This window comes from Nannospalax galili, unplaced genomic scaffold (assembly GCF_000622305.1).
Source record: "Nannospalax galili isolate Female #2095 unplaced genomic scaffold, S.galili_v1.0 scaffold923, whole genome shotgun sequence".
Taxonomy (NCBI): domain Eukaryota; kingdom Metazoa; phylum Chordata; class Mammalia; order Rodentia; family Spalacidae; genus Nannospalax; species Nannospalax galili.
The window spans coordinates 1,044,756-1,066,669 of NW_008349753.1; the positions used below are offsets into that span (position 1 = coordinate 1,044,756).

A 21,914-nucleotide genomic window follows, 5' to 3' on the forward strand; every position below is an offset into this window, starting at 1 on the left:
CACACACACACACACACACGCACTCACGCCGAGCTCGACACCGCCTCACCTCTCGCTCCGCCCGGCCGGCCCCCTTCCCTGCCCCCTGCGGGACCTGCCGGCGCGCTGGGCTGGAACCACGTAGGAGGCGGCGGCCCCGGGAGTGGCAGAGTCTCCGGCCCTCCCGGAGTGAACAAGCCGCGGGGCTCCGGGGCGCATCCCAATCCCCGCAGCGCCTCCTCCGCCGCCGCGAGCTCGACACCGCCTCACCTCTCGCTCCGCCCGGCCGGCCCCCTTCCCTGCCCCCTGCGGGACCTGCCGGCGCGCTGGGCTGGAACCACGTAGGAGGCGGCGGCCCCGGGAGTGGCAGAGTCTCCGGCCCTCCCGGAGTGAACAAGCCGCGGGGCTCCGGGGCGCATCCCAATCCCCGCAGCGCCTCCTCCGCCGCCGCCTCCTCCTTCCCCTCCTCCCGGCTTCATTCACCCTCCCCGCCGCGGCGCAGCCGAGCACTCCCGGCGCAGGGCAGCGCCCGCCGCTCTCCGCTCTTGGCGGGGTCCGGGCCGGGGCGCTCGCGGGCTCCGGGCTCCAAGAGCCGCAGTTGCACTTGATCAGGAAGCGGCAGCACCAACAACAGGGCGGCGGTGGCGGCTGCAGCCAGGGCTGGTCCCCGCTGCCTCTCCAGCTGCGCTGCGCTCACCCGCGCCGGGAGCCCGGCGCCCACCTCCCGCGCCCCCAGCCCCGCAGCCCGCGGCGCTGCGAGTCCTCTCTAGGCCACGCAACCGCACAGCGCGAGAGGCCGGCCTTGGCGGGGAGACCCCAGCCTCGGGGCGCCGAGCCCCGCGACCATCCGCAGGAAGCCCGGCCCTCCCGGAGCCCCGGTGGCTCTCCCCGCCCCCTCCCGACTGGGGGACTGGGAAGAAGCGCAGTGGGTGCGCGACCCCCGGCGCCAACGCCCCCTGCGCCACCCGGAGGGAGGAGGGCATGGCTCTGCGCGCATCGCCCGGCCAGCAGCCTCCCGAGCCTGGTGCCGCCGCTCTCCCCGCCCGCGCCCCCCGCCCGGGCGCGCCCCCTCTCCCTGCGGCCGCCCACCCTGCCCCTGGCAGTCCCCTGCCCGCCACTCCTGCGCCCAGAGTGGGGTCCCGGGCCAGAAGGCTGGAGCCGGGCACCGTTGTATGTACACACGCACACACACACACACACACACACACACACACACACACACCAGGACGCGTCGGTTTCCTTCGCTCTTCTTCCAGCTGTTTTCCGTGAAGCCCATTGAGATTGGAGGGTGGGGGTGTACGCTGGGTGTTGCTTTGGCCCCTCTCGGGAGAGAGGGGATTGAGGTGAGGGAGGGGGTGATTTTAATCTAAATCAGGGGGAGAAGAGGATGGGGGAGGGGGGAGAGAAAGAATCAGAGGAGGAAAAAAAATAGCCACTTACTGTAAAGTGTAAATGGATCTGGGGTTGCGTGGGGAAGGGGGGACAGAGGGAGACACACAGCGTCTTGCCGCTGCTGGTGCTCCACGGGGCTTGTTTTGGATCCCCCTGCAGTGAAACAGGTCCTGTACGGCTCCGCCACTGTAGTAGAAATGATGTCTGCGGTATACTCTGCTCTCTCCTCCTCCTCCTCCTCCCTCTCCTCCCGCTCCCCTCCCCTCCCTCCTCCCTCCGCCCGCCCTCCCTCCCTCGCGTTCTCTCTCGCGCTCGCTCGCTCGCTCCAGTATGTAAATGTGTAATAGAAGCCAAATATGGAGCAGTTGGCTGCCGCCGCCGCAGCTCAAGGATCCGACTTCATGGGGGGGTGGGGGCACCCTCTGGCAGGCGGCCCGGCGAGCCGCACAGAGCGCGGCGAGCGCACCGCGCAGCGGCCGGCCCGCGCCCTTAACCCTTCAGTGCACCAGGCCCCCGGGAAGGCCGAACTGTAGCTCGGGATCGGGGACGCCGGCCGGCCCGAGGGGACTGAGCCTTCCAGGTTTGAGAAAGGGGCGGGGAAGTTGGGCGATGAGGTCATTGGAGTGGTGACCGGTCGCCGCCCTCCCCGGGTCCTTGCAACCTAGTTTGGAGGGATCTGGGCGAGCGCCGGGTGCAACTCGGTCAACCTGGGGAACTCCCCCCTCGGGGTGTCAGGCATCGGCTCTGGGAGGGTGAACTACCAAGGGAGCCGGAAGCCGGGCTAATTCTAATCCGAAGTGCCCTTGGTCCCACCGTGAGTCTAGAAGAGTCTAAGAGGACTGGGATCCTCGCTGTTAACCCTCCACTCCGCGCGCCTTCCGCAGCCCAGACGCTGGGCCCGCCGGGACCGCTGTGGCAGCAACTGGAGAAAGTTCTCTGGGTTCCCCCGCTGGCAATGCACCCTCACCTTTCCTGCCAGGGAAAGCTGGAGACCTCCCGGCCCTCCTTTCTATTTCTGCAGGTCCGGAAATCTGCAGCGGGCACCGAACTTCTCAGCTCTAGCCCTGAGAGCCCAGCGGCTCACTCCTCTGGCAGCTAATTCGGGATCGTTCATCGGAAGTGAGGTAACCGGTGCAGGAGCTAAAGTAAACCGAGCCTTCCCTGGTAGTTCTCGGGAACCCACCGCGAAGGAACTTCCCCTGTCTTGGTGGTTAGACGCCAACGTCCAGTCCTCACCACCCCGCCCCCTCCATCTGCACCACCGGCAGGCGTGAGCTCCCTGCAGAGGAATCTTCTGGGATGGGGTGCACCTTGCCAACAGGTGTGACACCTGGAGGAGGAGCGGGAACACTCCCTCCCAGGGCCGCTGAGGGTTGAGTTCTTTTGCTGCAGATAATTCTCCAAGACTAGTAGTAGTAGGTAGACATCTAGAAACCCGATCTCTAGCTCTCTCTGGATGCCACCACTGGTGCCTGCTGGGTTTGAGAGACCTTTTGGCTCTGTTTCCTTATGACCTAACAGTTAGTCACGGTCTGAAGCAGCATACAGAATCATCAAGAGAAATGTGTAGCTTTTAAGCAACGGTATTGTAGAGCCAGCAGCTTTAAAGGGGGGGGGGGCGCATAGAGGGGGGAGGTGAAGAGCCCTGGATGTGTATTTGTTCTCAAGTTTTGAAATACCGTGCACACGTCCGTAGCTCCTTAAATAGAACTGCTAGTGTTCTCTCTCACTTTTTTTTTTCTATAACTTTTGTTGTTGTCCGCTTAAAAATCTGTGTTTGCTAGGTTTCAATACCCGGTTGTGCTAAAGTGACATTGTTGGTCTCATTACAGCCTCTAGTGGACGCTTAACATTAGTTTCCTGTAAAGGCTCGGTCTGGTTTTATTTTCGCTCTCAAGTTTCACCCAGGTGAAGGTTAATAGTTCAGAGCCTAGCCAGCCGAGTGGCGTCTTTGCCCCCAGTCGGTAAGGCCGCCCAGGGGAAGCAGTAGAAGCTAGCTGACTGTCATGCAAAAGGCTGCCTGCCTCCTGCTGCAGGTATTATTACTGATGGCCTGTGAATCAACACAGCCTCTATCTGCTTCAGTTTCAGACAGCTTTCATAAAAAATCCGAAATTCATCTAAAATATTTTTATAACAGAAAATATTGGTTGCCATGTTTTTGGCGTAGCTGAGATGTTTTTATTCCAATTCATAGTCTGCAAACTGTCCAATCTACCTCCACTCTATTTTTAGACATCTTACATTTAGAGAATTTTCACAGGAAAAAAAACCCCCACTAATATTGTAATTATGACATAGGTGCAAGCAGTTAATTTGCATTAACAACCCCAAACATATTAAAACACATAACTCAGATTAGACTTAGTCAATTAATTTAAATGTTCCGTCAAGAAAGCTAAATATATACATTAACCACACAGTAAAAAAAAAAAAAAAAAAAACCAAAAAAAATGTAATTAATTTTCTTAGCCATTAAGATTAAAGCCATAAGTGTCACATACACACACACACACACACACACACACACACACAATCCCTGTAGTTATTGCTTCCTGCAAGGTTCAACATAAACATAATACTCATGAAACAGTTTCATTACCTTGAGTGCTGAAATGTTTTCTTTCTGGATGACAAAATATTAACTGTGTAATCAGAAGTAACAGCACTGATTCTTTAAAAGCAAAATTTCTTATGCAAATGAAAACTCAGTGGAAAGAGAGCAGATTTTTCAAGACGCCAGTCAGCAATGATGTAGCACCACAACTCTCATAAATCTGATGTTGGAGTTACACAGGATGGGTGAAGCTTTGAAATAAAGTACAGTTGAGGAATAAAATCTCCTGATTGGATTCCTAACCTGTATTATAAACTACTTACACAAAGTGAAAAGTAATTTTAATATTTTCTCTTTATTTATTTGTTTATTGTGTGTGTGTGTGCAGTTACCAGAAGAAGGCCTCCCATTCCTTTGAGACAGAGTCTCTCCCTGAAACTGGGGCTTCTATTTTCTAGACTAGGCTGGAAGGAAGTCAGCAAACCCCAAGGATCCTCCTATTACCTCCCTCCAAACTGGAGTTACAGGTGTGGGTGGGATGCCTGGCTTATCTGGTGGACACATCTGGTGGGCACTAGAATCCACATGCGAGGCCTCATAACTGTCTAGCAAGTGCTTTTTAATTACCAAGCTATCTCCCCTTCCCCTTTTATTTTACTGCTTTTGTCCTATCTACTTTTGAAAGTTTATAATGGACCAGCAAGTACATATTAGCTCCTAAGACTTTATATTACACCTGCTTTCTAAGTATAGTCTTTAAAGCAACAGCAGCCACAGCACCACCATCTGGGAGATGTTTAGACTTCCACAGTCAAGGCTCCCATCCCAGACTCTGAAGTCAGAATCTACCTTTCAACTAGCTTTTGAAGACTCATCAGCACATCCCAGCATGAAGAACTCTACACTGTATACTTGGGACTCTGCCTAGACACATTTGGCCGCAGATACAGAACTCATTTCGCCAATTAATTACTACTTTATTCATTTAACTAACCCATGAAAAAATATCACATTGTGTTTAGACTCTTCATCTTCAGACTCAACCAGAAAACATTTGAAAAAAAAAGAGTATTGAACACACACAGAGAGAGAGAGAGAGAGAGAGAGAGAGAGAGTTTCCTGAATAATATAGAAGAACATGTGTTTACAGATCATTTACACTGCATTAGATCTTATTCATAATCTAGATATGATTTAAAATCTGCAGGAGGATGTGTATATACTATATTCAAATATGTCATTGTATGTAATACTTGCACATCCTATGATTTTGGTATCTGAAAGAGATCCTAGAACTGCTCCTCCCATCCAAAGGGTGACTGTATATGCTTTGGGGAATTAGTATTATATTTCAAAAAAGCCCTGCTAATCTGTGTTATAAACTGAAGAGTGGGTGTACTAGGGTCTTGAATATGAATGTTTTCTTTGTGGCAGCAGAGGGAGCACAAGAGTGCTTAATGCAACCAGTGTACGCAGGCCCTCCAAACGATGACAGATTTTAAATTGTAGTATATGTTTGCATTGGAAGTAGCCTGTTATGTCGTTCAGAACAAAACAAAACAAAAAGCTAAGCAAACACACACTGCTTACCAGATTATAGCAAGTAAATTATTGAACAGATTGTAAATTATATAAACTAAAAGATATACTGATTTTGAATTCTAGGCTTGAATTCTTCAGTGACAGTGAACTTTAGTAGGAGTCCTGCTTTGAAAAGATGCCTGATTGTCTAGCATGCACAGAGCCCTGGTTTTGATCCCCAGCACTTCATAAACTGGATGTGATGCCACACATCTGTAACCCAAGAGGTGGAGGCAGGAGGATCAGGAGTTCAAAGTCATCTTCCTTTAGCTCCATAACAAGTTCAAGACCAACATAGGACACATGACACCTTTCCTCAGAGAGAGGCAGGGATAACTTCTAAGTCTAGCAATATGGCTCAGAGATTAAAAGTGCTTGCTATTAAGTCTAAGGGCCTGAGTTCAATACCTGGGACCCACAGGGTAGAAGAGAAAATTAACTCCTGCAAGTTGTATGACCACCACAGGAGCACTGTGGCATGAGTGCCCAACACATAGTAAATAAATAAGAGAAACAAAATGTTGTCAAAGAAGAGGAGAGACACCTTAGTTATCTCTAGTCAAATACGAAGATATCTCTCTACAGAATAAAACTGCTCTGAAAGTAACTTCTACATAACTAGAAATTGAGTTGGTTCACTCAATATTGCATTCAATAACTTAATCTGGAGTCAAACATGCTGGTTAAAATATATGTAATTTTGCCATGCTTTCTAAATAACTTTTAGGTTGTTTTTAGTGCCTGCCATGGTAGAAATCAGTGTCTCAATTATACTTAAATGGCACATTATGCTTTTCACTGTTCTATATTTATCCTCAAATACTTCCCTGGAATGGCTAGGAGAGGTGGCCTAAGACAAGCTCGAAACAAAGGATAGACCAGCTCACTTTCAGAACACTGCGTTTTTAGGTGTCCCAGTAATCCTTTGGGGTGTTCACGAATGAAGAAAATTATAGAGGGTAAACATTTACTAGTGCAGTTTGGTTGTTAATGATTTCAAAAGACTTTAAAAGTTACTGATAGTGGATGTCTAATATGTAGGTGTTTATTTATTGAGAGTGAATTGCTCTATCATAGCCCAGGCTGGCCTAGAACTTCCAATCCTCCTGTGTGGGAATGACTTTTACAATATGGACAGAATCTGGACTAAAGACTTTTTTAACCTTGTAACTCAAAAGTTACTGGTTATAATTTAATAAGCTACTGAGTCATCTGCTCCTCTTGTGACCTGAGCATGTGATCTTAATCCCTCAGGACCCCTCTGGCCCTCCACCCAAGATAGTATAAGATGGAGTATGAATTTGAAAACAGTGCAAACTGTGAGTGAAATGTGTCTGTTGTTGTGTGTGATATTCTAGACTTAGGGATCCAAGGGCAAGATTCTTAAGATAAGGATGGGTCCTGATTTCTATGTCCCCATTTCATGCTGAAGATGCTGTTTCAATGAAAGGGTGAACTAGAGGAAGCCTTGCTGGGGAGCACAGTTTCAAGAAAAGTCTGAAGAAACAGGTTGTCAGAGTTTGGGTTGGCTTTTGGCCTTAAAGCAGAGGCTAAGAGTCAAGGCTGTTTCTTTATTAAGGTAGAACCATAATGAGGCTTAGAAAGAATGAACAAAGCACAATTCCTAGACATCTGAAGAAACAGGTTCTTAGCAGTTGCAGTCCACAGTTCAGGTCCACTCTTGGCCTTATGAATGCTAGCAGTTAAAATGTCATTTTTAAACATTACCTTAATGGGGCTTAGAGACATGGCACTCCTACTGAGCCTCGAGTGATGAGATTACAGTTATGGACCACCAGTACCAGCTGATAAGTGGGCACTTAAATAAGAGATTATGAATAGAGATCCAGGCCTGTAGTTCCAGCACTTGGGTGATGGGATAGAGGGATTTGGAGTTCAAGGCCAACCTCAACTACATAGTGAGTCAGAGGCCAGCCTGGGCTACTTGAGACCTTATCTCAAAAATGAAGACTAGAAATTATCTTAATTGCAAGGTATCAAGTCCTTATCATCCCTCAGTAGTTATTTGTTTTGCATCTATTAGTATACAATAAATAAGACCCAGAATACAAATCGAGTAAAATATCCCAGTCCACAAGGAGTTCAGAACAAATAGTACCTCTTGAAAAACACAGCTGGCAGATCCAGTGTCTTTCAGAAACATACCAAGCAAAGCTGGAAACGTGAGAGCCAAACAATGGAATCACTAAAATTTTGGGTGCTAGGAGATCACTTGTGTAACTCTTGAGCAAAGTTTGACATACAAACTAATATTAGCCTTCCAACTTTGTAAAATAAATTAAATATGAAGATAAAATATGTGTTTTATCTGAATGTCTTCCATATCAAAAATCACAAAGTAAATTGAAGTGGTAAACATTTATTTATTTTTATCTTTTTAGAATTGTTGAAAAGTATTTCCTCCCACAGTGGGGAAAGATTTGCCAAGTTTCTGCCTGGAACAATTTGTTATGGCCATGTAATAATCCTGGAAAGTTTGGATTTTTAATGGAAATACTGACAATAGACTTTCAACACTGCTGTTATAAGGAGGATGGAATCTTATATATGTTATTTTAAAATCTGAGCAAGCCATAGGCTACCATATACACTTTCCTTAGATTGTGTTCCCAAATACACCTATGGCGAAATAAACCTATGGAGAAATAAACCAGAATAATAAAGCAACTAAAAACAAAAGTGAAAACTGCTCACATAGTAGACTCCGAGATCAACTGGTCACACCCAAGTTTAAGTTCCCAGACTCTGTGCTCCGTCTGCAGTCTCTGCTGACTCTTACAGACTTGCTTCTGAATCATCCCTGCTGTTCTACCAGACTGCAGCCACACAGGTTCCTTGATCGTGAAATGACATCACCAATATTCAAGAGTGGAATGAGGGTTTAGAGTGCAGCTCGGTAGTAGAGAGCTTGCTTAGTACCCAGAAGGCTCTGGGCTTGATTCTCAGAGCCATAAGAAGAAAAGGAGGATGAATAAAAGTCATTGTGTTGCAGCGTCTGCCTCCAGCTTATGATTTAACAGAGCACGTATTTGACTTATTTAAACATCACTGAACTTTAAAACAGAAATCCACACTGTTTGACAGGGCTTTGAACAGTTGAAATCTGGCTACTTTAAACTGAGATGTGCTTTAAGTATCAAATATACCTAAAATTTTAAAGGCTTAGTTGGATACATATATAAATACATAATTATATACATACAGTATTTGTAGTACCTCAATAACTTTTGTATTGATTAAATGTTTAAATGAAATATATCTATTCATATATATATTCAGCATATGTGGGTATGGGATACATGAAATAAATTAACACATATACACACATAGTACATACATATATACATACAAATATACATAATAGATACATATGTATATATACATATACATGCATATATATATTATTTGTGTGTATATATATGTACAACATATGCATATATGTATGTATATATACATATTGCCATGCATGGGATTGAACGCAGGGCTTCAGCATGCTGGGCGAGTTCTCCATCCCTGAGCTACACCCTCATACACTCTAAGGATATTTCCAATGGCCAGCCAGCACTGGCATAAATAAAGGAGCTGGAGAGACAGAGGATCAGTTCCCCAAAGCCCACAGCTGGACTTCTCAGAACCCTGGTGGCTCTCTGAAGTAATATAGTAGATAATAGCTGTTGTTCTCCCTCCTTCTGGTGCCCCCTTGCTCCATGTGATGTGGACCTTATCCTCTGTCCTCCCAGAGTTGACTGTCTGAATACATAATCTCATCAGTAGGTCTGCTGTGGGACTATAAAGCAAAAATGTGTCAGACTCATCGGTCTTGTTGAAGGTGCTCAGACACTTGGTCATTCTGTCGAGCTGGTGGGAAACTTACATTGAGTACTAGAAAGCAAAAACATTCTAGCATTACAGCTGGTTTTGAGGTTTGCTGTTTAAATGGTTTGGGGCTCATACCTTCTAGGGACAGATGGTTTTGGGCATCAATAATGAAAATTACATTATTTGCAGGCTGGGAAATGATTCAGTCAGAAAAGGACATGTCTCACAGCATGAGGATTCAACTTTGAGTCCCCAGCACCCACATAAAAAGCTGGGAGTGGATGCTCATGCTTGTAATTCCACTGCTGGGGAGACAGGGACAGGAGGATCCCTGGGGACTGCTGGCCAGCCAGTCTAGTGGAACCCATGAGCTCCAGGTTCAGGGAGAGATCCTAACTCAAAAAATAAGGTGAAGGGCTCAGCAGGTAAAAGCACCTGCCACCAAACCTGACAACCTGAGTTTAGTGCCGTGGACTCACATATTGGAAGGAGAGAACTGACTCCTGAAAGTTGTCCTCTGATCTACACACACACACACACACACACACACACACACACACACACAAGAAAATTACATAAATTGTTGTTTAACTAGAAAATGTATCAAGGCTATCAAAAAGAAATATGTATGTGTATTATATTTAGAAGATACTTCTAAAAGAAATTAGATTTTTTTACCATTATTAATTTGTAAGCAAGATAGAGATAAATTTTCATCAGCACAACTCAGACCAAGATTGAATATAAAGCAATGGCCTGTAAAATACCGTAACTTATGACTCTACTCGTCCAAAGCTCTTCTTATATGGAAAATAAGCAGACAGCACTTTAAGGCTGAGAATGAGTGAGTTGGACCTTGCTTGCTTAGTACTGGCTGGGAACTTTAGGAAATCTATTTTAAGTATTTCATTAACCACTTGGCATTCTGTTTCCTCAAAAGAAATCCATTTTCTAAATTAAAATCGAAGTCAAAAGGCACTGTTGTTTGAACTTAAGCCTGTGGCACTTGATGAATTATACATGTAAAGCTCAGGGTGCTTTCCAAAGAGACTGGTGGACCACAGTGGGCTGCAGAAAAAACCTGCCATTGTTACAGAAGTCATCCAAGAAAGTTCTTTGTCCTTCCAACTTCATGGCGTGAGAATGCATGGCTGCAAGCTCTCTTTGCTACTTTATTTTTCTTCAGTAAATATTGGCCAGGACAAACTGATCCAAATGAAGGTCAGAGTTTAAGAACACCATTTTATGAGGAATTTACCAAGTTTGCCCCCAAAGAGAAAGAGTTGCAGTAAAACACACTGGCAAGCTTTGGGTTTTTTTTTTTTAAACATAATAAATAGCTAGAGTTCATGGAAGAAACTGTCCTTGTCTGGGTCTCAGAGAGGATTGTCAGGTGATTTGATATTTGTAGAACCCCTCCCCTTGAGGCCTCTATACCATAGGGCTTGGACCAGGGAAAGGGAGGCTCACCACTGAAGGTTCTGATTTTGCTTTGTGTCTGTAGTACAGACATGAAATGAGAGTTCCTACCACAGATGCCTTCTGCCAGGGTGGAAGAATAGCACTCAGACTTAGTCTGTAAATTACAAACAATTCCTTTTCAACTACAGAATGAACATGCAGAATGGAAGACCCTGTCAGCTGTGACACCAGTGAATCAAGAGGAAGAAGACAAATTATCCACTCACACCCCTGAAGCCAAAATCTTACTCTGCTAGCTGCACTGTCACAGCAGAGCTTTTCGTCTTTGCCAGATATTAAGAGAAATTAATACATTGTAATCGTAATAAATATACAGTCATGGACTCTTTCTACTGGGACAGACAACCAAGTCATGGGATCTGTGTCTCACCACAACCCCCTCTCTGTTTTCAAAGCTGGAGCTTAAATACCAATAGTAAGAGTGTGTGATCCCATCACTCCCAGGATAGCTTTTTTGCAGTCAATTTCATAATTGCATGGCACCTCCCCCTGCTCAGCTCTTCCTTTTTTCTCCATACCCTTTCTCCCCAACCCAGACGCGAATCATCAAGACTTTAAAGAGACTGAAATGACCCCGTGTGAACTGCGTTGCTGGCATCCTATATGTCCCTGTGCCAAAAAAAAAAAAAAAAGGAGGGAGAGGTTCTGTGACAAAATCTGGGCAGATTGTGATGTAGGCTCAGAGGGCACAACGTTGGGAGCCTCTCAGGGAAAAAAATCATGAAGGAGTTAATTTTCCTAGATCATGCAGATGATTCAGAATCACATATCTTGGTTCATGATCGGGTTCTTAAGAACTCTAGTCAGCCCTTTGTGCAGAATGAAATATATCAGAGAAAAAATGTTGGCAGATCTCTTTCTACAATCAGGGCAGAGGAATGTCTACCACATTCGGCTCTTATTTCTCCAGATCTCCAGAGAGTAGGATTTCCATATTTGTGCTTTGGCAAATGTGGCCAATAACTGACTCCTTCTAATATTATGTTCCTTATGCTACCATGTGCATAGTTATTCATTTATTAAAACCAGAAACATTTTTGCCCTTCCTCCCCTCCTTCTGTGATGGTGGAGATGGGAAGAACCCAGGTTCATGCTGCTAGATAGGTGTTCTATCACTGATCTGTACCCCTACCCCTCGCCCCTTTCCCTTTTTAAAAATATGTTTTATTTATTATTTTTTTATTTTGTGTGTATGAGTATATTGCCCGCCTGTATGTAAGTGCACAGGTATCGTGCAGTGCCCAAGGAGGTCAGAAGAGGGTGTCAGATCCCTGGAACTGGAGTTATGGATGGTTGTTAGCCACCATGTGGGTGCTGGGAATTGAACCTAGGTCCTCTGTAAGAGCAGCCAGTGCTCTTAACTGCTGAGCCGTTATGTCCAGCTCCCCCTTCATTGTTTTTCTTTTTAAATACAGCATCTGAGCAGTCCAGGTAAAATGGTACTGATCTTGAGATGTGCCACTCTCCTTAAGAAAGTCCAGGGTATGTCATTGAACTAACCTTGTATTCTGGCATACACTTTCTATAAGCACAGCCTTATCTTTCTCACCCCCACCCATCTTTGCCAGGAGATTTAATCCTTATCCTTTAAGATCTGGTTCAAGCATCAACACTTCTGTGAAGTCTTTCTTGATGCTCACAAGAGTCTGCGGCTCTGCCCAATGTGTGAGTCAGAGTGGTGCTATTTTCTTATTCTTTTATTTATACAATATTTTTTTAGCCACTAACAGAAGAAAAAAAAAAATCCTCAAGGCCATAAGCACAGATGGAGAGAGCATCCTAAGTGAGAGCGAGAGCCACTCTTATCTGAAAACTTCCTGTTGTTCCCAAACGCGTTTGACCTTGGTTTACGCTGTCAGCCTGTGTGTGTTTTTCCTTTGTTCATTGCACTGGTTATGAGACTCTCTCACCCCAGATCTATTCTCCCTGGGATTTCCCGCTGTATGCTGTTGGGAGTTAAAGTGATTCCTCCAGAAATATATTAAAGTCCTAACCCAGTAGCTGCATGACCTTATTTGGGAGTAGGGTTTGCAGATTTACTTAGTTAGGATGAAGTCTTCCTGGATGAGGGTGGACTGTAAATCTAGTATGAATGTTGTCCTCATAAAGACGGGATACCAAAACACAGAGGCAGCCCAGAGCCAATGGCCCTGAGAAGATGGAGACAGAGAACTGGGTGACACTACCATGAGCTGCAAGTGCCAAGTTTTGCCAGAAAACACCAGAAAGCTGGAAGAGGAAGGAAGGATCTTCCTTAGAGCCTTCAGAGAGGGGCCGACCCTGGTGACTTCTTGATTCCAGATTTCTGGCCTCCATGGCTGAGAGTTGATAAATCTCTCATGCTTTAAGCCAACCTGGTGGCCACTTGTTAGAACAGGCCTAAAGAGAATCCATCCTCCTTCTAGGTCTGAGATTTCAGAATCGTTGCATCCTACTTTCTTTTTATTTGCATACAGAGGCCTTTCTCTTTCCTCTTTAAATATCCATTGATAATCAGTTCTGAGTATATAGGTGGGCTGATACCCATGACAACATCAATAAACAAAAGACTCAAATGGAACAGAAGAGTTACCTAGAGAGTTCTAGAATCACCTTCCCATCATTCTAGAAAAGATGCTTGTTGGCTCTGGCCAGAGACACAAAGGCTACTAACTAGAGACACAAATATGCCTCTGCAGGGCCAGAGGCCAGGTCTGGGAGTGAAGGGCTTGCACAGGCCTTCTCCAGGCCCTCTGTTGGACATTAGCATGCACAGCGGCTGTCCTCCACAAAAGTGGCATCATGATGTCTGAAGGTGAGGCGAAGACAAAAAGTAAATTAGAAACGCAACCAAAAGACTTGAGGCCTTAAAAATACTGTTCATAAGAACAGATCTCCTTATACAGTCAGAGTAGAAGAATTCGTACCTTACCTAGACGTCCCACATCCGGCCAAGGGTGGAAGCTTGCTTTCTTTTTTTTTTTTTCTCCAGTGCTTTCTTTTTTTTTTCCTCCAGTCCTGGGGCTGGAACCCAGAACCTCACACATGCAAGGCCAGTGCTCTGCGACTGAGTTGTGTCTCTGGCTTCAGTTCTCACCTTTGAACCAGTGACTGTAAGCTCATTGTCACTGAGTCCCCCAGCAGGCAGAAGGCCTACCCCCAAAGACCCAAATCCGAAGGAAGCTATTCTGTCTCGGTGAGATGTTTAACACAGCTTTTACATCTCAGGAAACAACAGCATCTCCGTCCTTTCAGTGTTGAGGCCCAAAGTCGTTAGAGTAATTTCACCTCACCTCTCTTTCACACCTCACATCCAGGCTGCCCCTTGGATCCAGTTGGCTAGACCCTCAAAATATGTCCAGAGGCCAACCAGTTCCCATCCCTGGGGTGGGATTCCCACCATTAGAGCTAAAACAGCCCTGTCTTTCATCAGGAGTCTTCTAAATTACCTCTCTGAGGTCTCTGCCACTGGTCCTCATCATGGTCTGTGTGAAGCTGACGAAGCTGTGCTGCTCAGAACCCTCTGAGGCTCTTCCGTCGACCCAGGCCAGAGCACCTCCATGTCTACCAGGACTCCCACGATCTTCTGTCTCCAACGCCTCCAGCCTCACTGTCCTTTAAACAAGCCAGGTGTTCTCTGGCTTCTTTCCAGGCTTTCTGCCATTCCCAGGGCTAGGAGTGCATCTCCCTTGGACATTGGCATGTACCACTGCTTTGCCTTCTGCGGTCTTTTTAGGATGGTCTGCTTTGACCTCCTTACTTAAAACTGTACACGAGTTACAACCTTCCACCGTTCCTTACTCATTTATTAAGAGCATGTGTTGTCTTATCCTATTCTATTCCTTTAGGTGTTTGGTGCTTGTTTATTATCAGGACGGCAGGTATTTTCGTTAGTGTCATCTAGAAGAGTTTGTGGTACATGATAAATACCCACTAAACACACGTTGATTGTTAAATGAATTTATGAATTAATCAGTAATATTTTCTAGGACCTACTATGTTAAAGCCTCACCAGCCCTATCTAATGATGATTCCATTAAAAGGCAATCCAGGTCTAGGGATATAGCTCGTTGATAGAGTCCTTGCCCAGCATGTGTGAGATTTGGACTTCAATACCCAGGTCTACCAAAACTAAACAACAAAAAGCTAATCTTAAACAAATCTACCCTGTTCAAGCTATGGTACACATTCTGTTTGCTTGTTCCTTGACTTCATTATATCATGCTCAGGCTCAAGTTTATAAAAACCTTTTAAAAAGACCTAAATTTGGGGCTAGAGAGATGACTCAGCAGTTAAGAGCACTGACTGCTCTTACAGAGGACCCAGGTTCGAATCCCAGCACCCACATGGTGACTAACAACTGTCCATAACTCCAGTTCCAGGGGATCTAACACCCTGTTCTGACCTCCAAGGGCATTGCACAACATGGGTACATTCACATACATGCAGGCAGTACCCTAATACACATAAAATAAAACTAATAAATACAATTTTTTTAAAAAAAAGACCTAAATTCAAAACCAGAATCTGGGCTGGTATGTCTCTCAGTTTGGCGACTATTTGTCTATCGTGAAAAAGCCCTGTGTTCAATCCCCAGCCCCGAGGAAATCAGGTGTGGTGACAATGAATGGTCTTTCATGGCAGCACACAGGAGGTAGAGGTAATCCAATGTGAAGATCAGGGTCACCCTTAGCTACATAGTGAGTATGAGGCCAATCTTGGATACATGAGATCCTGTCTCCAAACAAAACAAAACAGAATCCAAGAGAACAAATAAACCTGATAGAAGTTTTGAGAAAATTTGAAAGTAGCGTGGATTTAGCTTCTAATGATTACAATTGTAAAAGTTCCTCTTTCTTAAGCTCTTCTGTGCCGGGCACCTTGACGAGAGCTTGACAGATGTCGTTGCATCTAATCTCTCAACAATGCGATGAGGTACAGGTCATGATCAGTCCTCATTTCTTAGAGACCTGCTCAAGATCCAAGGTCACCCAGGAATGGTTTCCAGGTAAAGTTGTGCAACATTAGTGCTTGAAAATTTTTAACAAGTCATTACCTGAACAAACTAAGACAGCACCAGTAATCACCACATTGCAGTATTTTGGCTAAGGGATCATTTTCAATACCTGTTTATGGCTTTAGTGTGAAATGTCCCCCTATAGCCTTATGCATTTTAACTTTCAGTCCCCAACCAGTAGCACTTTTTGGAAGTTTGTGGAACCTTTAGGAGGTGGATTTTCACTGGAGGAAGTGAGTCAGTGGGGGCAGGCCTTAGGTTTTATAGCTCTGCGAATTTCCTGGTTGTTCTTTGCTTCCTACTAGGCCAAGATGTGAATAAGATGTGCCTGAGCTCCTGCTGCAAAGGCCAGAAATGCCTTTCCTGCCCTGATGGATGGTATACCCCGAAACCGTGAACCAAATAAATCCTTCCTCCCGCTAGTCGTTTCTGTCAGATACTTTGCCACCACAATGAGCAAAGGATCTGACGCAATATTTATTTCTATTTTCTGTTATTTTTGAGAACATAGCTCATAATGTAGCCTAAGCCGAACTTGAACTCATAGTAATTCTCTTCCTCAGTCTCTCAGGTGCTAAGTTTAGAGGTGCAAACCACAATGTACAGTGTTTTAAGTTATTTTATTTTATTATTTATTTTATTTTGAGTGACAAGTGCAGGTATCCCGCAAATGAAAACTAGAGGCTCTCAGTGGGTATAAAAATAACCCAGGTTATTTCCCAACTGTCAAAACTATATTCCTGTTTGTGAGTTTTACCCATGTGACTGTATGGCTAGAAATAACTCACATTCGAAGTTCCTATTTCCCTCTCTAAGACTCCTTCCCATTGGAAGTGGTGCCTCTCATCAGAGCATCCCTCTGCAATGGAGGCTGAGAACTTTGTAAAGAGCCGGTGTGAATTCCCAGGCCCCGTTCCAATGCCCAATCCCTTCTGGGTTGCTTTCACTCCATTTCTTTCTTCTTTCTCCACCTCTAAGCTTTCCAGAGACCTCCGGGACCAGAATGCAAGCAAGGGGTCTACAAGTCACCGTGACCACATCACAAGTGTGAAACACTATATACTCTTCACTGACTCTTTCCAATTTACATTTAAGGGAAATGATCACAGAAGCTGAAATCCTTCCAGAGTTCAACAGTCTGGGAAATTTAAAGACGAAATAAAAAATATCCCCATCAAGGCCTGCAAATCCCAGAGATGTGAAAAGGACCCAGCCCTCTGAAGTCGGAAGTGAGAAGCCCCTATTTGTGGTTGCAGGAGAGGAAAAGAAAAGAGCCCCACAAGGAAACTACCAACAGATGGTAAATACATTTTTAATTCTGTCATACTGTGTGGACTTGTGCACATTTGTCCTGCTGTGTTAGGCGCCTGAAATAGCTAGCCATGGAATTGCAGAACAGTGCTGCAGCAGTCTGAGATTTAGGAGAACGTGCGAGCTGACAAACAGGAAAGGTTCATAGTAGGGTGGACTGGGTTAGCTCCCAGTCTTCAGCTCCTCTGCGTGCTGCCTGCTGTCTCTCCTGGTACAGAAACATTTTCTCAAATGCCAGGTCTCACTGGTGAGGTTTCGAAACATACTATTTTTCAAACTGTCCTCCAGGCTCCACTTGCAGTGATGAAATGTCGACACTGTCTATTTGATGACTCTACGAGTTACAGGGGGAGAGGTCCATTGATTGGTGGGTTCTAAGTCCTCTAGGGAGTGTCACCAACATCCTTGGAAGTCCAGGGCTCTTCATCTGATCTGCTTCTTGTTCTCAGAGAACATGGTGGGAATTCCAAGTCCAGAAAAAGGGGAAAATTTGATCGTGAATTGTTCGCTGAAGAGTCTAGAGAGGTAGGATTCTAACTACATTCTGGGGACTCTGGTTCTGAGCAGTGATAGGAGACTATCACCAGGAATGAATTAGGGTCCCGAACCCAATATCATGTCTTGGGATGCATCAGTAAAAAGGAAAATGTGTTGCTGAATCTCACTGGAAGTAGAACAAAGAAGTATGGGAGGTTTGAAAGTTAATCCCAACCCTGTGTCTGATGCTTAGATGATCTTGGTCATGGCAGCCCCTGTACTTGGATTGTTTTAAATCAAGATGAAGGAATCTTTGACTGATCTATGGCTGTTTGGGAAACTGATTGGTATTCTTTATCGGTAAGATTTTAAGCTAAAATATATTTGTTAATTTCTGTCCTAAACCCCTGTGGATTGTGTCTGGATTATATAGCTACTACACTGTTTGGCACAGCTGGGTTCCTCTTTTCATGAAATAGCAGAGATCGCTAGATAAGAATTAAAAGGCACTGCCAAAGAGAAGCAGAATGCTTACACAATCGCTTCCCAGGCAGGGCCTTGCTCGTCTGAGAGCTTCTCCAGGCCCCCAGAGGAAGCACTATAGGCTGGAGGAAAGGGGCTGTTTGCTCTCTTAGAGAGAACATAAAACCACTTTAGCCCTGCTCAGTCAGATGAAATCTCGATCTCATATAGTGTAAGTTTCTATAAGACTAAGTATATTCTCACATAAAACGCTCACCCTTTTGAAGCTCAATCACTTGACGATGTTTCCAAATGTTCTTTTCTGTTTCCTTGAGAGATGATCAATATGGTTCCACGGAGTTAAGGTCTGCTAAACCTTGCAGTTCTATTCAGCTTCTGGTTTTTCATTTCTGCTTATGATGTGGCGGTATTTTCTCCTCTTCATGTGGTAAAATTGTTTTTGTTTTTAACCTGTTGCCTTTACATAGAATAGTCTTAGCTTCTGAGAGTCCATCTGATCACTTAGAGTAGTCGAGGCAAGCTCATTGGCTAGTGTCATGATCGAGTGACAAATTTTGGCATGGGGGAGGGTGAGAATGCTCTTAATTGAGTTATTTTCAGCAGAATAGTAAGGAAGGCACACTTTAAGTTGTTTTATGCCTGTGATCCAAATTTGATTATCTAGCTAATATCACAGAGGACAATTGAAGCTTTAATAATTACAGCTCAAGGCCTTGAAAAAACAGAGAAGAAAAAAAAATGTGTTTAGTGCATCGTTCGCACACTGTCTTCCAGAGAGTTACCAGCCAAAGGCCTGTTTGACTTCCTTAAAATGTAGATTGATATGCAGGTTCCATGTTGAGTTCAAGTTTGGTGGATACTGTTTCAGATGAAAACAAAAGCTAGGTGTAAACAATTTTTTTTTTTTGGTAGAGAAGTTGAAAAGTTCTTATTTCAAAAAGCAAAAAGCATAAACTGTTGGTTTTACCTTTCCTCATGGAGGACCATTTCAAGCTTAATTCCTTTACAAAGATTTGAGGCCTGGATTCTTGCGACCCCTGGAGGGCTCCAGAATGTGACCCAGCAGCCTTGACTGTCCTGCTTCTAGCCCAAGGCTCCCTGAGACCAGACTCCTGTGTGCCCTTGGATTCCCATGAACCTCAGGAATAAATCCATTTCCCAAAGAAAGCCTGCAACAGCCCTGATTTGCATAAAAGTGGACAAAGGACATGATAGTGCTTAGAACTTTGAGTAACTAACAAGGGACAAGGTCAAGTGCACCAGAGGGTGAGCTGGAGATTCCACAGCCTTCCCCAAAATGGCTACACAGGTTCTCCTCTGTGGAAAAGAGTAGTGATGCGTCCTTTGAGTTGAAGAAACACTGAGTGGATGAGTTTCCTGAGGTCAGTATTCAAGCTTTGTGTCTCGAAAGCAAACAGACACACAAACTTCTGCACAGGTCAGTACAAATGGCCCTCACGGTGTTGGAAAACAAGGGGCTAGACACAGGTTAAACCTGCTGTATTTCCCATTTGTAAAAAAAAATGTTCAAAAGCACACAAAACCGTCATGCTCTGAAAAAGTGTGCAGTGTGGTTTTCCCAAGGAGACCTAAACATCTTTTCACCCCAGATAAGCAGCAATGACACCAAACAATCCCACTTGAGAGTCTAGTTCGGTGAGCCAATGACTTATATTGGGCTTACTTACAGAAACATGGCTCGCCCTGCAGTTACATCACCAAAAAATCCACCTCAGCATGGTGACGACACTCAAAACTACAGTCAGCTCCACCCAAGAGTTTCCTCTCCATGAAGAATTGCTTACTGTATCTATAAGACTTATACAGCCTTGGGGGAGAGACCATCTGGATCTTGTAACTTTCTAAGCTTTCCACCCTTGATCAGATTCTCTAGCTTTCTGAGTTGTTTGAGTCTCTCGTTCCATTCAGAGAAAAACAGCCATACAACAAATGTTGTCGTTTTCATTTGAAGACAGAAAGAACTGTGATTTGAAGGCATTTTCAATGTTAGACAGCTCTATCTCTACCAGTTGGGTTACTCATGGGTACCCACATGAGGTGTAACAACCCATTAAACCTCATCTGTGTGATCTGTACACATTTTCCGTTTAAAAAGAATGTCCAGGGCTGGAGAGATGGCTCAATGCATAAGAGTACTAACTGCTCCCTCAGAGGACCTGGGTTCAGTTCCCAACACCTACATGGCAGCTCATAAGCATTTGTAACTTCAGTTCCAGTGGTTCTGATACCGTCTTCTGGCCTCTGTGGGTTCCAGGCACATATGTGGTACACACATGCATACATGCAGACAAACACTCATACATACAAAATAAAAATAAATATTAAAAATACTACCCCCAAAGGGCAATGTAATTTTAGAAAAAATAGTGTAGCATTTTTGCATTAAATAAATTGATACTTATTTAGAGGAATACAGAAAAGTCAGACAAATGCAAGAAAGAGGTGATACTCAACCTGATTAGAAGGCAATGGAAACTCTTGAGACATCCACTGGAATATACATTGTTACTGCTGTTACAGTTAAGTGTTTGGCATTATCTACTGAAGGGAAAGATACCTATATCCAGTGCCTGAGATTTCTACACTGGGGTGCATAGCCATCAGATGAATAGGAACTCTAATCCTAACAGCCCCCAACTAAAGCCAAAACATCCATCAACAGTTGATATTATAGAATATTATACACCCAGCTTTGGAATACCATATAGCACTGCAAATGAATAGACAAAAAAATGATTGAAAGTACAAAAGAAAGAAAATTATGTTCCCATATCCTTGATTTTTTAAAGGAGGAAGATATAGCTCAATTGGTAGAGTACTTAATGCAGTATGCACAAAGTCATGGGGTTTGATCTGTACACTGGATCAACAGGTATGCTGGTGGCATGCCTTTAATCCCAAACATAGACTGCTGTACAGAACATACAGAGAATTAATGTAGGGGCTGAGGAGATGGCTCAGTGGGGAAAGTGCTTGCTCTACAAGCCTAGTGACCTAAGTGAAGCTCCCCAGCACCAGCTAGGCATTGTGGCACCTGCCTTTAATCCTAGGCCTTGGGAGACAGAGGCCCAGCCTGGTCTAGTAGGGAGTTCCAAGAGTGATGACTCGATGATTGAGAGTACTTGCTGCTCTCATAGAGGAACTGTGTTCGGTTCTATTCCTACTAATCATGTTGGGTGGCTCACAACTACCTGTAACTCCAGCTCCAGGGAGTGATGACTCGATGACTGAGAGTACTTGCTGCTCTCATAGAGGAACTGTGTTCGGTTCTGTTCCTACTAATCATGTTGGGTGGCTCACAACTACCTGTAACTCCAGCTCCAGGGGATCCGATGTCCTCTTCTGGGCTCCACCAGCACTTGCACTCTGGTATACATAGACACACACACACATAACTTAATAAATAAATAAAAGTTTAAAAATAGGAAAATGCATTATTTAGCAACGCATACATAGGTGGAAATAATAATGAAAATAGAGCTGGGGGAGACTAGCTTAAAAGTAAGGACAGTTGCACCTTCTTAAGGGGAGGGTAGGTCCTGACTAGAAAAGGGCGGATGGAGGGCTCTCATGTCAGGTTTTCTTTCCTCCTGTGATCATGTGAATCCTCAGTGTATAAAATTTATAAAGTTGGACTTTTGACTCACTTGCCTTCTCAGATGTGCATCTCACAACAAAAAAGTATAAAAACACCAGGTGAAACGAAACCCCATTACATGAAGTCAGTTATCATTTTAACACATTGATATGTAATATCTACACTCTCCAGGCCTCCTTTAATACGGTATATTTATT

General features: G+C 44.7%; 1 protein-coding gene and 2 long non-coding RNA genes across 10 annotated transcripts in view; 2 read left to right on the forward strand and 1 right to left on the reverse strand.

Annotated features, from left to right (window-relative positions):
• Window positions 1-2,460, reverse strand: part of Atxn1 (ataxin 1) — a 470,135-nt gene extending 467,675 nt beyond the window's left edge. For 3 of the 7 annotated variants that reach the window (XM_008847057.3, XM_029570390.1, XM_029570391.1), the window contains exon 1: window positions 1,420-1,611. The gene's annotated coding sequence lies outside the window, so the exon portion shown is untranslated. Of the gene's footprint in view, window positions 1-1,201; window positions 1,386-1,419; window positions 1,612-2,338 lie in introns of those variants that run through there. The other 4 variants (XR_003851711.1, XR_003851710.1, XM_017801654.2 and 1 more) reach the window with 3 other exon arrangements.
• LOC108491503 lies at window positions 1,709-11,154 on the forward strand. 2 transcript variants are annotated; one of them, XR_001872780.2, is made up of 3 exons: window positions 1,709-1,951; window positions 2,393-2,495; window positions 10,960-11,154. It is a non-coding gene; the product is annotated as an uncharacterized LOC108491503 (long non-coding RNA). The 2 variants fall into 2 exon arrangements; XR_003851712.1 differs by lacking the exon at window positions 1,709-1,951 and having other exon boundaries at window positions 2,359-2,495.
• LOC115072682 lies at window positions 2,554-8,180 on the forward strand. Its single transcript, XR_003851713.1, has 2 exons — window positions 2,554-2,692; window positions 7,912-8,180. It is a non-coding gene; the product is annotated as an uncharacterized LOC115072682 (long non-coding RNA).
• Window positions 11,155-21,914: the final 10,760 nt, after the last annotated feature.